The sequence below is a fragment of the Platalea leucorodia genome (assembly GCF_965183815.1).
Source record: "Platalea leucorodia genome assembly, chromosome: 4".
In the NCBI taxonomy this organism is placed as follows: Eukaryota; Metazoa; Chordata; class Aves; order Pelecaniformes; family Threskiornithidae; genus Platalea; species Platalea leucorodia.
In genome coordinates, this window is record NC_138826.1 from 2,547,207 (window position 1) to 2,564,844 (window position 17,638).

Below are 17,638 nucleotides of genomic sequence, written 5' to 3' on the forward strand. Positions count from 1 at the left end.
CAGGACACGCTTTCAAAAAGGAGCAATGAACTGCAGCTGCACCCTGACCGAAGCCGTGGCCTCTGCTTGCCAGTCCCTTCTTTTCCTGGGAAGAAATTTTCAGTACATTGTGTGAAATAGAAAATATCCTGCATAAGAATTAATGAGATTGTTTGGAAAATAAAATGGCTTTTATTTTCCTACATAAAAGTTTTGTGTAGAGCTTGATAGGTTAAAACGACTTTGGGAGAGAAGTGGTGCTCAGGCAGTGCTCTCCCGCTCTGTGGATGCGTGGCATAATGGCAGGAATATGTACTGCTTTTTGTATTACTTTGTTAAATGACATTTGAGTTGTGATCATACCCCTAAATTATGAAGGCGAGTCTATGATTCTTGTGACTGTATTTCTTGATCTTGAGGAAATGCCAGATAATCATGATAATCTCTTTGTATACCTGTCTAAGGATCAAGTTTTCAAAAGCAGCCCGTAAAAGGGTGCATACTAAATATGTACATGTTCTCATCTCATCTCGTCACATCTCCATGTGCAAGACCATGTGCACATTCAGACTAGATAATTACCTATCCGGTTTACTCCCGCACGGGCTGTTGTTTAATGTAGGCACAAAGAAGACAATTTGCATACATAAGTAGACAGCGAGCTCCAGTTCTTCGTGCTCGGTTTTTCCTATGATCACAGCAACTGGAGATGAATAAGACCTACTACGTTCCTTCTACCTTACCTTCCCAGAAAGAGTGCTCCCTGATGGATAATTACCACTGTTTTGTCTCTGGTTTTAAATGTCCCGAGCAGTGGTTCTTCCACCGTGTCCCTGGAGAGCCCCTTCCACTTTTGAGGCCACTTTTGAAAATTTGGCCTCACCGGAGTGCTAGAGCTGAGAAATTCCCGGTGGCCCGACGAGCTGAGACATCTGCTGAATTCATAATTGGATTGTTGACTGAATTCAGCAGGGTAAGAGCCGGGGATTGACCAGCTGTGCTGGTACTGGTATTTTATTGAAATCGATGGGAATGGCTGTATTGAAGGAAGGCGTGCACTGTCTACCCAGGTTGTGTAAAGAAGAGAAACTGCCCAGCATGAGAATTGAACTTATTTTTCTGGACTTGAACAAGTGAAGGAGACTGGCTTTTAAAGCACTGTTCAGCTGTGATTAGCGTCTGCTCCTGGAGATAGAAAATTGCCTGTGAACAGACTAGCAAACTTTGGTGGGAAGGACACAGATTACACGATTTCTCCTTTTTTTTCCATTTCAATCTCTGACTTCTCTTACAGGGTCAAAGAGAAATTGCAAGTAAAAAAAGGCAAAATTCTGATAGAAGGTAATTGCAACCCTTTTCCAGCTTTAAGTCATCTTGAAGAAGTAATTTAACCATACTGTTCTGGCTGCCATTTGTAAATTGTTAATTAACAAGAGAGCAAATAATAATTACTGCTGGAGCCATTCAATTAAAAGATGTTGCTTTCCAAACTTTGTTCACACGGTCTATGTTACCAACATCATGTCTAGAAATATGCCACAAATGCTGGCAAAAGAGCAAACCCCAAGCATTTCCCCATCATTATACAGCAGCACATGTCTTTTTAGCATTTTTTATTTTGATTCTTAAAGCTTGCGGTCTCCTAGTTCTTGTGGATAAGGAATGTGTCTCTTTGTGGTTTTGCTAACAGAGTATTTTGAGAATAAGAGATTGAAAAAATAACAAACAAACATTCCTTACAAGAAAACACTGCCCTTCTATATAATGTGCCTAGGAAACATTTGCGTTTTGACTTGCTGTGAGACAGTAGAGAAAATGGAGAACAAATGCATGTGCCTGGTCTGGATAACCTAAAGTTAACTCCACATGTCAAACTGATTGCCTGACACAAGGCAGGCATATTCTGTGATGACAAACAAATAGCACCTCCATCCTGCAGACATCCCCTAATTATAAAAGAGAAATTATTTCCCATTTTCATTGCCAGCAAATGTATGTTACTCTGGTGCACCATAATTTCAGCCTAAGTACTGTATCAAAGTTTGCTGAATGTGAAGCACAAAGTATGTTAGACGTTAAACTGTAATTACAGAAGGGAGTGGATTTCTAGAGTATTATGTTTTTTGGTAATATTTTATTTTATTGGTTTTCAAATATACTTAGACTGCCAGACTAAGCAGGCAGAATAACAGCAACACAGAATTCCAGAATAACATATGACTTTAATAAAATAAAGCAGGATGGCTTGCTTTACTTGTGTCGCTGAAATGAATTGAAACCATTACGGTGCCCTCAGCCACAGTGCCATCCAGACCTGGCTGGACGGAGGTGCACGGGACCAGGCGCCCAGGCACGGATGTCACCTTGGGCAGCTCACCCCCGTCCCCACATTTCTCCCCCACTCCCTGGTTTTGTTTCCCTTCGAGGCAGCACTCAGCTCCTGCGATGGTGCTGAGCCAGCGTTTGGCACTGTGGAGATTTGATCCCAGCTTTGAGCTCTTATGCTATGCAAATATAGATAATAACCATGGGTATAAAAGGAGGTGATTGCAGGGGAAGATGAATATGGATGCAAGAAACAGAGGGGTGTATTCAATCCCTATTTATTTTTGTTGGTTTACACTTTCCCTTGTCCTCTTAATTTTTGAGGACTGTCACAGATGGAGAATCTAAAAGGTAAGCAGACATGCACAGAGGTCGAATCAAAAGTGGGATCAATGACGAATTATTAGATGAGTTTTTTTCCATAAGTTGTGCAGGACCATTCAAAGCTGCGGATCAGGCGAGTGGCGTCCCCGCTGTCACACTCCCGGTTTCCATTACGGCGCTATCACTCACCGTTTCGCCCTTTGTGGTTCCTGTAATGATCTACACTCGTTCTGTCTCTCCGCGTGTCCACCTTCCCGCACGTCAGGCGCCGCAAGCCGACTCCTGAAAACAGCGAGAAGTGTGGTGCTTAATACGTGACCAGCTTTGCTGGGGATAATTTTCTACATGGCTGAGAATGCGCACGTGCGGTCTTTAGGACTGAAGCATAGCCTGTGCCCTGTAGTCCTAGACCAGGTGCATTTTTCACGTGGTTCCTCAGGAAGGCATTCCCTCCTGGAGGTGATGTTAACACTATTTCAGCATGACTCTTCTTGCTCTGATTTACCATTCTCTGCATTTTTGGGGAAGGTCGGTATCCTCCAGAAGAGCTGTCACTGCCAGGGGAAAGTGCAAGGGCTGTCAGAGTTCAAATGGGAAGGGACGTGGTGACCCGTGCTGTGCCTCCCCCTGGCTTAGGGAGCAAATACTGGCCATGAGCTGACATTTTACACACAATCCATTTTCAGCAGTGAAATAACCAAGTGAATTCAGTTTGATTTTTGGTGGCATGACGTGCCGTATAGGTGGCATGGATGGGAAGGCACCAGATGCTGCATCCAGAGGAGAGCATCGTTACGTGGAAAGCTGTGATCTTTTAAAACATGTCTGCTTCTTTGCCCTCTTCATCTTTATTTGGTCACTGGAGACCACACATTCAGGAGCCATTTATGACAATTCTTTCTCTAAATTTATATAGGTTTTTTCCCTTGTTCTTTACTGGGAAATCTTTGGGTATTTCTCATAGCTTCATAATGGATACTGTACTTGTCTTAGGCTTTTGCAATAGCATCACAATGAAGAGAAACAAGGACTTTTTGGTTCATTTCTTCTTTATTGTATCAATTAAGTTAGCCTTAACTTTGTGACTTTCACAGCTATTGATTATCTCAACCAAATGAGCACCCAGTAAAATGTCACCTCATCGGCTCCTTTTCTAGGGACATGAATTTCTCATCAGTGAGAAAAATATCTTTTTTTTTTTTCATCATCCTGACTTGCCTTTAATGTGCATCAGCTTTTAATACTTGTGGAAAAGCTTTGAGTGACAGACTAAACCATTTCATTTATATGCAGAAAATGGCTGGGGCGGGGGAAAGACTGCTTTCCCAGAGTTGCCTGTGGAGGCACCGCCTCTACAGCTGATAAATGCCTTGCAGAGTTTGGCCCACATGCCTGTTCGGTCTCTGGCACCTCCTCCAAGACTCCCACATTTGCATGTTTTGTCCTGGAGGTAAAACCTCTAGTGTCTGAGCTGCTCTTTCAGCCTAAATTCTTCTCTTATTGATAGCATTTAGTATGTAAAATCAGCTGATTTTCAGGTGTAGAACACTAAACTACTCCTGGTGTTTACACCAAGATAACATGGCCTGGCTTCCTGACAGTGATTTATGCTCTGAAATCTCAAAATGTCTTTATTGCTTCTCTTTTCTGATAGCGTAGGCAGAGTTATTGTGCTCTCAGCCAGGGCTATTTATACTCATGCTGATACCGAGTGCCCCTTTCCGTACTGGTAAAGACCACTCACACCACACGTGGGTTTTTTCTCTCCATAAATAAAAAAGGTGTTAATGAAAAAATGTTTTTCTTCCTCCATCCCCCATGAAATCCCATGTGAGCCCCAGCAGTGGCTGCATGTTTTGAGAGGCTTCATGGCTGACAAGAGCTCTCTGGAGAGGAAGGGACGCGGGACCCGGACAGGAGAGCTCCTCCTTCTCACCCATCCCATCTCTCAGTGAGGACAGAGGTTTTCACACATGGTTTTGTCTAAGAGATGTCCACCTCACCCTTGCTAACCTCACTCATGTGAGGTCATCCCCAAATTCATGTCCAAACACACTGAGATACCGGGTTTTCTGCAAAAGCTAAAGCACTGGTCCTGCCTGCGCTTCGGCAGCATCCCTGCCCTCTCGCCTCGCCGCGGGGGAGCGGGAGCTGCGCCTGGAGCCAGACGGAGCTGGGCATCCTTAATCACGAGCATGTACTTTGCATGGGGTGGACCCCCATGCATTGACCCCATTCTGGGTGATATGGTCTGTTTGTCGATACTGTTTGTTTATTAATTAGCCTGAAGGAAGAGAGGCACTTCACACACAAATGAGAGTCCTTGCCCGGAAGAGCTGGGAGCAATACTTTTGCCTAAGAGTTGCCTAATGCAGCTACTGAAACACTGCCAAAGGTTTGCTTTCAGAGAGTTCCTATGGGCAATATTTTTATAATATCTTATATCCCAAATGGGCTTTATATGTTTCCTAGAAGCCTGATTTTTTGGAAAGAGCAAATATCCCCAAACCTTTTATGTTTTCCCTTCTCCATCCTTCAGGTACTTTCAGTTTGCTACTTGATACTTGATGCACGAAACCCAGCTGAAGAGGGCTGATTTTGGAAAGGAGAGCATGGCAGCACGAGGCAGGTTGTCCATCTACTGCTGTCGTAGCTTGGCATCCCTGACCTAGCGAAGTTGGCACGCCGACCTGCCGCAGGCACCAAGCCATCCGAGCAGATGGGTGCGAGCGTGGCCAGAGAGGAGGCCGTGTAGGAGCATTTAGTCTGTTAGCAAAGGGCAGAATTCCTGGACAGACGTTTTAAGCCCAGGCTGTTATTTAGGGGATATGCCCCTGATGCACGCTATTTTGGGTTGCAGTGCAGTAGACACAAAATTATAAATGAAGGAGGAGAGATTTGAAAATTTCTCTTGCTTGATGGCATCCTGCCAACGGATCCTACGGGGATTGCTTAGCAGTGATGTTGCTGGATGACTATCGATGGTGTAGGTACCTAGATACAGCTGCTACGACAAAACCCATATTATTTTCAGGTATATAAACACTTTTAGTTTTTATACCCTTATTTTTAGTTGATTGCTGAATATTGTGCAGATGGCTGAGATTGAACCTGAAAGTCTTGATTTTTAAACCGTAGCCTATTTGACTGTACTGGCCTAGGACTTGTGCTTTTGGGTGCAGAAGTGGTGCGTTCAGATAAAAGGACATATGCAAAAATAAGACTTGTATATCCTGGATGTCCGTCTTACACTCTGTGTTAGGGGTTGATTCTCATTCAGGATATACAATTCAATATATAGAGAAGCCCTGAGAAGCTGGTGGGGTGGAGGGGATGTTAAGCTGGATCCTGTGCTGGAAGATACCCATGTCCAGACTGATTCCAGCTAACTCCAGCAAGTAGATGAGGACTGCAGTCACCTCTGGCTCTGCGGTATATAGAAGTTATCACCTCTGCCCTTAAAATGGCCCTTTGGAGGTTCCCAGGACGGTCAGTTCCCAGCGTTAGGTGTCTCTCCCATCAGGCAAGATGGATCTGGGCCCTTTTCCTTCTCTGCCCTGGACCTGGACCAACTAAAATTACATGAGTGTTGGCAGATGTATGTCTAATCTGTTCTTAAAAATTGCCAGTGAGTTTCACAACCTCCCTTGGTAATTTGCTCCAGTGCCTAATTATCCTTTCAGATAGAAAACCTCCCTTCCTGCAAGTTAAAACCTGTTACTTCTTGTCCAGCCCTGTTTGGACATGGAAAAAAAGTGGTTGTCACCTTATTTAAAATAATGATTTACATATATATGCTTTCATATATACGTACATAAATATATTTAAAATAAATTAATAAAATAAATAGAGCGTCCCGTTCCTCTTTCTAGACTAAGCAAACTCATCACAACTTTTCTAAAATGTTTATAATTTCCTATTATTTTCCTCTGCATTTTTTCCAGTTTTTCTTCATCTCTTTTTTAAAGACTAATGCCAAGAAATGGGCATTTTATTTTTGTTAAGGCTTTAATGGTGCTCTGCAGAGATCCCAGAAAGTTATTTGCCATTTGTAACAGCACCGTGATTGTTGACTCATAAACAGTTTGAGGTCTTCTGTAGCCTCCAGGTCACTTTCTGCATACTTCCACCATTGTATTTGTGTGGGTTGCTTATTCGTCCTATATATAGTGCCTTACACTGATCTTTATTAAATGTCATCATTAGGATGCTTGCTCCAAAATCATTTGGAATTTCAATACTTGTGATCTTTCCCAGTTTGGTGTCATCCAAAGTATACTCTCTATTCTGTCGTCCAAGTTGTTAATGAAATATTGAATAGCATCGGATCCAGGACAGACCCAGCTGGGACCCTGCGCGGTATGTTCTCCAGCGCTGACAGAGAGAGGAATTTCTGTGTTTCATTTAGAGCCCTGAATGATCTAATCCATTGGATTAGATGGCAGCTACAAGAGACAATGCAAAAAAAAAAAAAAAAAAAAAATCTCAAACCCCCTTTTTATAAGTACTCATTTCTGGAGCAGTATTATATAGCTTTTTCCATCTAATATCTTGAAGTCCTCTCAACATAACTTTGTTATATTTTATGCCCTTTGTTTTCTTTTTGAAGGAAAAAAATTCCTACTGCCTTCTATAAATAGTCCCACAAGGTTTTGAAGCTCAACCCTGAATTAGTGAAATAGAGAAGCAGAATAGTTAAATTCAACTTTTTGTGGTATTTGGCAGATTTAGAATTATTTTTTCCAGCAACAGCCTAAAAGGCATCAACACATCTTTACTGTGACAGCTCTGATTTTGCAATAGAACGAAGGTAAAAATCAATAGAAAGAAGTCAAGAAATCAATTTCTTATGTAAAACTCCAGCTTTTTTAGGCTAAGTTAGGCATTTTTAAAAATGAAGTCTTCTAAACTTGCAAATTTCTTCTTTTCCTAAGGCTGAGTACATTGCTTAGGAGAAGGCTTCTTGGATTTGATTGAAACATCCTTATCCCATTTATGGAAATTTTTCGGGAAGAAGCAGGACCTCCCTGGCCCAGGCCAATCTGAACAAATGTGCATTAAATAAGAAAAATGATAAGGCATCATTAGGCTTTGTGAAAAACTTTAAAGGCTATGGAGGTTAAAGAATAATTTCAATCGTGATGGCTTTTTTATATATTTCATTTCCCTCTCCCTTCAATCCATGCAAGACATACTCTGTAATGATTTTATCAGTGAAGTTCAAGCTTCAGCCATGTTTAACAGATTTAATAGATCCAAAGTGTTCAATCATTCCTGGTGATACAGCCTGGCTTCCTGCCTACTAGAGGTCAAAGAACCTCACCTGGTTATTTCTGCACCTTGGTCTCACTCGCTCTAACCTTGTTCAAGGCATTCAGAAATCAGCACGTAGACACATGAAATATGGTTAATAGACTCACAGGCAAAGAAAAAGAATTGGTTAAATGCTTTTGCAATGAGATAGGATGGATTTATTCTCTAATACTTTTTTTTCCCTCCAATTTTAAGAAATAATTAATTTTCAGAGTTTGGCAAGATAAAGCATCTGGAAGAATCTGGAACAAGTAGAAAATGGACAGCCCTGTGCAGGGAAGGATTGTTCAATATGACTGATTGTATAATCTTGCCTCAGAATAATCTGCACCAGTCCTCGTAGGATGCTGGGACAGCAGGATCCATGGGGACCACTGCCTCTGGGATCCCTATGCCACTCCACCGAACTTGTCCACCTTGCCAATGGTGTAGGTGGTGTAACCTCCTGGTCTCTGATCTCTGCAGTCCAGCTAACTTCATGCCTTGGTGTTTAATAACATTTCCCCTTTTGCAACAGGAAATCTAGATTTACGTGACTTTATTTGTCTTTCCATTTAATTTGAAATGACTCAACTCGATCTGGGGTTATTTTCTATGACTAGTTCTATAAAGTCTTTAACCATCTATCAAGGACAAATTTATATTCGTGTCACCTCCTATTGTTTCACCCTCTATTTAGTGAGGACCTCTCTCACTTACTACATCTGTTAGTAGTAGTAGTTCTTTTTGAGCCTGGAATGCAAAGGTTCCCACAAAAATCGTTCACAGTAATGTTTCTCTATCATCATAAAACTGTTGAATCCTTACCTAAATCTGCCCATGGTGCCTGTAACAAGTCCCTTTGTTACCCCAGTGGTTCCTTCTTCCCTAATTGTCTTCTGGTTTGTACAAGGTCCACCACAGCATTTGTTATCCTGTCTGCTGCTCTTTTATCCCTTTATCTGTGTTCTCCTCCATCACCTTCTTTTTCCTGTTTATTAACTTTATATGTGATTATTAAGCCATTGTCTTATAATCTCTTCTATGCTGGTGTAAACCACTCAAGAGCTACAGCAGCCTCTGTCCCAGTAGGCAAGTACTTTTTGGTACTTTCATGGAGCCTTTTCAGGGAAAAGAGTCTTTTCATATTGTCCCACTCAACACCTGCTCCAGTATTTGACTTTCAGATTATATTGGGATAGGAGAAATAAAACAGATTATTAAAAAATACTGTATTCAACCTCTCCTTCCTGACAGATAAGTTGCTCAACTTCCATATGTGCAGAAGTGATTCTCCTTTCTATTTTTTTTTTTTGAAGTTGCAAGGGTAGGATCCTAAAGCTGTCAATATTAACTCAGGAATCATGGTCTCAAAATCAGAATTTTGCAAAAGACTTGTTTGGTGAACAAAGCTCATTTATTTACCTTCCCAGCTAGAAAAGACTCATCTAGGTAAGTAGCCAAGAACAGGAGGGTACAAATGGGGAACTGGAAATAGAGTTTGGCTCAAGTTATATTGACTTTGGCAGAACCAAGATATGAAAAATTATACCTCAGATAAAAATAAATTATAATCTGCAAGCATTTGAATTAGAGGAGTTCTCCATGTAAACTTAATAAATGAATGTTAATTCAGTTACCAATTTGTAGCTATGAAACATAACTGGTGATGTTATTCTTTGGAACTTGTATTGGAAAAGATTGCATAACCCATGAAGCAATTCTTCACAAAGTGCATAAAAGTGTCAGCTTATGTATAATTTATGCAGCTAATGTTAGTTATGGTCTGTTTAATAGTGCTTAATGCTGCTGTATGACATCATTCTTTCATTTACCAATAGAAAAAATAAAAAGACCAATCAAAAACATTTTAAAGACTAAAAGATATATGCATTAGTTTTGATTTTTTGTTTAAATTATGTAAGTCAATAATTGTCACTGGTATGTAAAGGATTTTTAAAAGGAGCAATTGTCATACATAGTCTACATATTTACTATTTAGTTAGTTAGTTTAATTACAGTTTACTCACTCTGTATGTGTTAACTAATATACTGTTAATGTGCCTTGAGCAATTCATTTTGCCGACAGCATAGTAACTGGCTGTATGTGCTTGCCCCTTTATTAGTGGCAATTATTAAATCCAATTTTAGTTGTACTTACTACATTTCCTCCGCTGCCTACAGGGCATCCCTACGGGAGGGTTATGACTTAGTGCTTCTGTTCTCAGTCTTTACATCCTTTTACCCTGCCCGTGCCCTGGGGAGAGGCAGCCGGAGCTGGGGAAGAGCAGGGTCAGGGTGGGTCAGTGTACCCACAGGCAGGCACAGCGACACCTTTCCTTGCCTTCCTGGAAGAGGGAACAAGTCCATGTCCAGCGGCCAGCTGCAAAAAGCCCTTTCCTTAGGTTTGGAAAGAGCTTTTCTTTAACTGGGCATTAGATACAGAGGCATTAGATACCTCCAAAAGTAAAAAGCCCTTAACTTCCTTGTGATGCCCAGAATTACTGAGGTCATCAAGGCTGCTATATGAGAAGGTGAACAAAGGGAGTTACTCAGTTTGAGATCCTTGATATAAACCTTTTGCCCACTGCAAGTCAATGTATCTGGCTTCTTAGAATATTGGGCAAAAAGTGCCTTTTGTTGTGAACTCTCCTTAGATGGTCAATGGACAAATGATTGGTTTATTAATATCCTCTCTTCTCACTGAGTAATCTTCTCACTGGATGTCTTTTTTGAAGGCAGCAATGCTGTCCTGTGGTTTACAGACCACATTTCCTAATTTGTTGTGCTGGCTTCTGCTCTCATGACAAAAATCGAGTTTGTAATGTTCCTAGCAGGCGAGCTGGCCCGATGTTGCAATTACTACCACCTGCCTGTTACGCCAACTGTAAGATCTCCACTTGGCACGGCTGGTGAAACCTGGGCTACAGTTAAATGGGTGGAAACTGCTCATTTTGCAAGTGGTGATCTCAGTCTCTCACACACTTTTTAACTTTTCTTTCCAACTATTCCAAGCAATGCCACTTCAGTGGTCCTGAGGCAGTCTTTTGGTTTACCAGATCCCGATGGCTTCCACAAAAGATGAAGAATTAACACATTTCATTGTTGATCTTGGTCCATGATTGTGTCTATCAGAAAAAATTACTGTGGTTCCTTAGAGGGGGCATGGTAATTTTTTGCAATAAACGTTGTAAGTGATTTGCAACAAAAGTGATTCCAGTGCCCCTAAATGTCCACCAGGACATAGATGGATAAGTTTAAAGAACATCGGAGACTCAAATCTTGAAAATTCTTAAATTATGAGTTGAACTGTGAAATATAGTTTCTGTGAGCAAAGAAAGCACCATCGGATTGGTGTAAATGAGGTATGTGAACTTTTGTGGTTGGAAACCTTCACCAGGATTTTGTTACTAGTCCTGCTTAGAAAACTCCCATCCTAAACGCAGATCCTATTGCAAAGAGCAGTGAAACCAGCAGGAGTCTTTCCTTTGACCTTAAGCAGATGGGACCAGGTCCTCCCTTCACCTTCCAAGGCAGCTGGCTCTCCCCTGGCTTTGCTGGAGCAAAACTGCTGGATACATGGTCTGAAAGTCCACTACCGTTACCAGATTGAACAGTACCGGTGGTTTGAGCACCAGGCTGTTGGTAGCCTCAGGGGTAATGAAAGACAGCCTTGTTTAATCTTCTGTTTAAATCCAGCCTACTTGCTGCAACTGGTTTTCATATGAAAGCAATCCAACCAGCAGCTCTTGGGGGCAGTAGTAATGTGAAAATACAGAATTCTTCATGAAAACCTTTGAAACAACAGGAAATTCTGTGTCCCACTTCTAATACAAATTACTTTGGATTACACCCAAGAGTAAATAATGTTGTCGTGTGTATGCTGTTCTTTCCATGCACTAAATTTCTCAGCCAAAATAAAGGGTAGTTCTGAAAGATTTTTCTGATTTGAAACATATAATTTTCCATGTGTGTACTTAAGCATATTCATCAAATATGCATTAATGAGACAAGATTTAACTTAAATCAAAGACAATAGTATGCAGAGTGTTACAATTTGTAGTTATGAAATCTATCTTAAAAATTGCCGCAATTTTATAGTTTGTTCACAAGTAAATTTAATATTCTTGGTGACACAAAAACTCTATATCAATTCTTGATAATAACATGAAAATAGTGCTTTCTGTTCTTATTCCTAGAGATGCTGTTCTCAGATGGGGAAAGGTACAGCACTAACAACATATTTGCAATTACCTGCAAGACTTAACCAAGGAAGTAGTCAGTTTATAGTTACCTTCAATATGTAAACTACAAATTATTAGTGCATGAAAATGGCATCTAAGTTCTGTTGCTGGGGTCTAGTAATTTTGGATATTTTCCATGCTATTACTGCCTGCTCCATATACCTTTACTGGTTCTTTTTGAAATTAACTTAATGGCACTCTACAGAAATGGACTGCCTACTGAGAAGGAAAGCTTGCTTGCAAAGATGGACTAACTTCCTACTGGGAAGCACTGATTTGGCACAAACAAAGAAATGCTTTAGCATTAATTTACTTCGGTATCAAAATATTTAGAATAAATTATTTAAAATATTTAAGAACTGAATGGTCAATATTTGCTGTTAATAAATTGAACCCGTGTACAAATATTTGACACTGAAAATTCCTCCGGTATCTCCCAGCTATAATACTGAGGTAATGCATTCTCAACTTGCCAGGAGTGGTTTTTTTTTCCTTCAGGCAACCAGGGACACATTCTGGAATTGGGGCTTACACTTGTGTGCACCCACATTTGTGCACCTATTCTCTTGTGAATTGAGCTCGGTTCACATTAGTACAGGTAATATTGCTGCGTGTTTCGTATGCTTCCACCAAACACCAAACAAAGATGAAGGTAAGCTGAATGCAGATGGGTTCCTAGTCACTACCTTCTGACATGAAAGTTTCCGAAAATTATTTATTTGACTTGCTAAATTGCCAAGTCCTTTGAGGTAACGCTCTAGCAGCACCCTCTCTCTGGCCTGAGATTACGGAAGCCAATACTCTTATGGCATTTGCTTGTTATTATCCTGCAGCCCTGAATTCAAACACCTTTCCTTATCCATTGATATTGCCCTAACTTCTATTAGTGGGTCAGTTCCATAAATATGGTAATGCAGGGCAGGAGTTTTCTACTCATCTGTGACTCACCTGAGTCACATCTTCATCTTTTTCCTCATGACTGGAATCGGGATCACATCATAACTGCTGTATCTCTCCTGATGAGCTGTTACGATAAATAATGAGGATCTCTGCTCTTACCACACATCTATCACAATATTACTCAAAACACTTTAATTTGCATATTTCTAATTTTATGTCTAGAAACAAGTAACTTTGCAGAGAGTGTCCGTTTCACTGATTATGGACTTCTAAAATCTATTTTGCAGTTTTGAATATTTAATACTTTTTCTTTAACATATAACATGTAACATAGCAAAACTGGAAATCAAACTGACCAGTACTTTAATCTGGAGAGGTCCAAGCTCAGAGCACCCAAGTTACCGCAGGGCAGGAGAGAGTTGCACTAGTCAAGCCCTATGGAGAAGCCAAGTGCTCCTCAGCACTGACTGCTTGCACTAATGTTACTGGTTTCTTTTCTTGATATTTTTTACAAGAGAGTTTGCTCTCATTTTTTTCCTTCCTTTTTCCTTCCCTTGCCTTGCCTTGCCTTGCCTTCCCTTGCCTTGCCTTGCCTTGCCTTCCCTTTCCTTTCCCCTTCCCCTTCCCCTTCCCCTTCCCCTTCCCCTTCCCCTTCCCCTTCCCCTTCCCTTTCCTCTGACCTGTTCAGATATTCTTCTATTCAGGGCAAATTAGAGCCATTATATATTAAAATAAGCAATTTTGTGTGCCCTAAACAAAATGGTGCATTTTGCACGTGTAGGCTCCTTGGCAGCGCACAGCCAATGCAGGGTAGCAGAGACTAGAGAATACAGCGTGTGCTCTTTCATTCGACTTCAGAAGTTAAGCATATTAGGCATGGATTTCATTTCCAGCCCAATCCGTGCAACATCACAAGCCACGCTGAAAGCAGAGTTGTACACAGTAATCGCAACACAACCACAAACTTGTATGTCGCTGCTGTTGCAAGTTCTCGGCGCTTTGAATGCTGATTTCAGTCCATGAAGTACATTTTAATTTAACAGCAGAAGCTTTTATTCCCAGTAATGTTTTAAACTTTTGTAAATCGGGGATTACTTAATTTCAAAATCATTTCAAGTGACAAAAACCTGTCATTTTGCTGTCATTGCAATCCAATTATAAGAAGAAATAGAACTTTTTCTTAGAAAAGTGGTGCTGCAGGTCTTGGCCATAAAGAAAAATCTTATCTGCCATAGCCCCTCATCGACTACCAGGCACACCTATGCTGCCTACATCTTGCACTAATAATATTCTTGTAATGTATTTAAATATTTTATTTTTCTTAATAATTATGAGTCTGATCTTGGCCTTGGATGGTGCTGGAAATTTGGAGGGGCCGCGTGGCAGGCCAGCCAGAGCATCCTGCGCCAACAGAGTGTTGCTGCATAAGGACTAAGCACAAGTTAGCCATTAATGAGCTAGTATGGGAAGCAATTTTCAAGTGCCCATAAATCAGTCATTTTGTTTCCTCTAATATAAGGCTTAGGAGTCATTCCATGCCAAATTTCAGCTTTTAAGCCTCAACACTTTTGCTGGTAGGAGCATTCATAAAAAAGGCATTTTTCTGTCCCCTCCTTTTATTGAATTGGATAATTGCACTCCCTTTTACCTCCTCATTTTCTGCACAGTAAAACAGCTGAAGCTGGTTTTTTTTGCTTTTTTTTCCCCCCTAAATTCTTCTATTAATTCTGTTTCAAGCTAAGGATTGAACTTCATCTGAGCAGAGATAGGTACAGCAAGCTGGAAAACAGTTGAAAATGAGGAGTTACATTCTGAGGTTTTAATTATGAAGGCCCCCTTCCCAGCTTTTATAATAATTAATAAATTCTGATCCTTTGCCCAACAGCCAGTGGGGTAGGAATGGGTCACTGAACCTTAAATTTGCAATGGCAAAGAACCAGAGGAAACCAAAGCTTCTGCCTGTGCCTGCTGATATCTTTTGCTGGTTGGTTCATGCATTTTACATTTTTCTTCTTTTAACTTAAAGCTGTTTTGATGGCTATCAGACTGTTTTAGCCACTACATTCAGGCAAAGGAAGTGTATTGCCAACTCCACTGCTATGGTTTTTGCTTTGGCCTGTGTCATTGGGATATTGTCTCTCACAGTAACACATGCCAAGGAGCACATGAATGTTATTGCTGACCTGAAAAAAATCAAAATATAAAAAAAAAAGAAAAGAAGAAGAAAAAAGGAAAGGATGGGGAGACAGCAACCTTTGTCATTTCCTAAAAAATTCTCTAAATAGCTCTAAAAAAATCTGCATGGAAGTGAGCACAGCACCAAGCAAGTCAGAGACGGCTTCAGTCTTGCCGCGGACAGGCAGGAGCTGTGCGGAGCCTGGAGCCAGCACTGCTGGACAACGTGAGTATCAGCAAAACCCTCCTGCTTTATCACCTATTACATGGATTAAGGCTTGAGGCACTCCAGTCCTGTCATTCCATAAATGCGTTAAATGAGTCGGGGATTTTGATCATATTGTGATTCTCATTAGTAAATCTGAATACAAATAGGTTTTAGCCTAAATAAATATTGTTTTGTCCACGTTGCATACCCAACATGTTACATTAGGAAAAGTTAATTTTATATGACTAAATATAATCAGAAACACAACATGAGGCCTGTCAAGTTGACATGGTATGATAGGTACCTTAACACTTCTCAGCAGGTAACGTTGTTTGCACACTGCTTAAACTTGTTCATCAATGACTTCTTGCATGATAACCAGAATATTAACAATACATTGAAGGTGGCACCAGGCTCCTGACACGTACAAATGCATTTCACCAAAGAAGTTGCTTGCAAAGGAAGATCTGCAGATCATATCAGTATTTCTTCCTCCTCTTTTTCCCTCTTTATTTGTTGCGGTGTGTATTATACCAAGATCAAGCCCCTACTGCTCCTTCCATGCAGATAGGATGTAAAAATAAACACAAAACTGAACAAAAGAGCTTACAGACAAAATGACACAAATGAGTGTAAAGATCAGTGGTGACAAGAAAGGAAAGAGAAGTAAAAGGCATTGAAAAAGTCAAGTTGCACAGGCATAAGGACTGTGTGCAGGTAGACAATTAGTTAATAAACCAGTTATCACAGCAAAGCTCCGCAGTCCTTCCTTGTCATCTCAGCGCTGTAGGCGAGGTACCACTGGTGTCACAGCACAAGCTGCTTTTTGTAAAAAATAGTGAAGCTAAGATTCAGGAAGGAAACTTGCTCCACTTTATAAAAAATTGACTTCTTGAAACATCCCATATCTCTTTAATGACTATAAACCACCTTTTATTTTTCTGGAAATTTTCCTGTTTCTGGTTGATTCTGTAGAATCTGTGATTTGCTTTATTTTTAGTCTGTTACTATATTTTTTTAGGATTCTCATATGCTATTTGTATGTTTGGGGGATTTCGGACTACTTCTGTAGATTCCTTTGAGTGATCCACAACTCACTGAACTATTTAATCTACTTTCCTGTGCAGGTTATTTCAATCCTAATCAATATCTACTGTGTAAAACCTAAATGGTTAAGCTTTGATTGCTTTTCTTAGGCCAAAATCTCAAAACCTGCTGTAATTTTAGGGAGTTTGGACTCTGCAGTAAGTCGAAGGTCTTTCCTTACGGGTGCGGAGTCCATCCAGGGCCAGTCCTGAGCTGTTTTATTTCAGCCTGGGCTCCAGCTTTCCTCGCACACCATCGCTCTCACTGACGTGCCCTTGAAAAGAGAGGTGAGATCGCTACCTACACAAAAGCCTAAAAATACTTTCCCTGCGCTGTGTTTAAGCTTCCCAGAGCCAGAGGAACGGTCTGGGATGAGGATCTGAACCTGGATCCAGTTCAAATAGACCAGTGGGAAACTGTGGATGTAAAACTCCACATTGCTGCATGCCTACGCTGTACTAAGCCTTGCGTTTTCTCCATTAAAATATAGCACCTATCTATTTTAAAATAAAGCTATGCCATGTATTTTAATTGAGACTCTGGTCTCCAGCTCCCAATACTTATAATCAGATTCCAGTTTTCCTGCTAAAGCTGTTTATTGATGTCCTACTTTTTTCACCATTGTAGCCTGTCAATAAATTGGAGAATAGTTCCGTATGTTAGATTTCCCCAAGCTTTCTGGGGAAATCCTTTGACAATTTGCTGTATAAAGTCAGTTAATTGCTTTATATAGCAGAGCAATAGCAAGTATTTAGACATATCATATGACAGACATTCAGAAAATATGGGAAAGACATATTTGTCAATAAAATGAACACTGGAAAAGCAAATTATTTTATTATGTGAAAGTTCTCAGTTTAAGCCGAGTTATCTTGATTGTACTAATAACTGACGTGCCTTAACCAGCTGTCTGAATGGCAGAAAGAAACGGCTTCTGCTTATTTTTCTGAACCTTCTCAGGACCTCCCTGTAACCAACCAGAAAGTAAATCTCAAGATGCCATAGAATTTAATACAAAAATGAAAGTTCAAATTATATTTTATTTTAAGCTGGATAGGGCCATAATAGAAAAAGATCATCAAAAACAATGAAAAGAAATAATTGT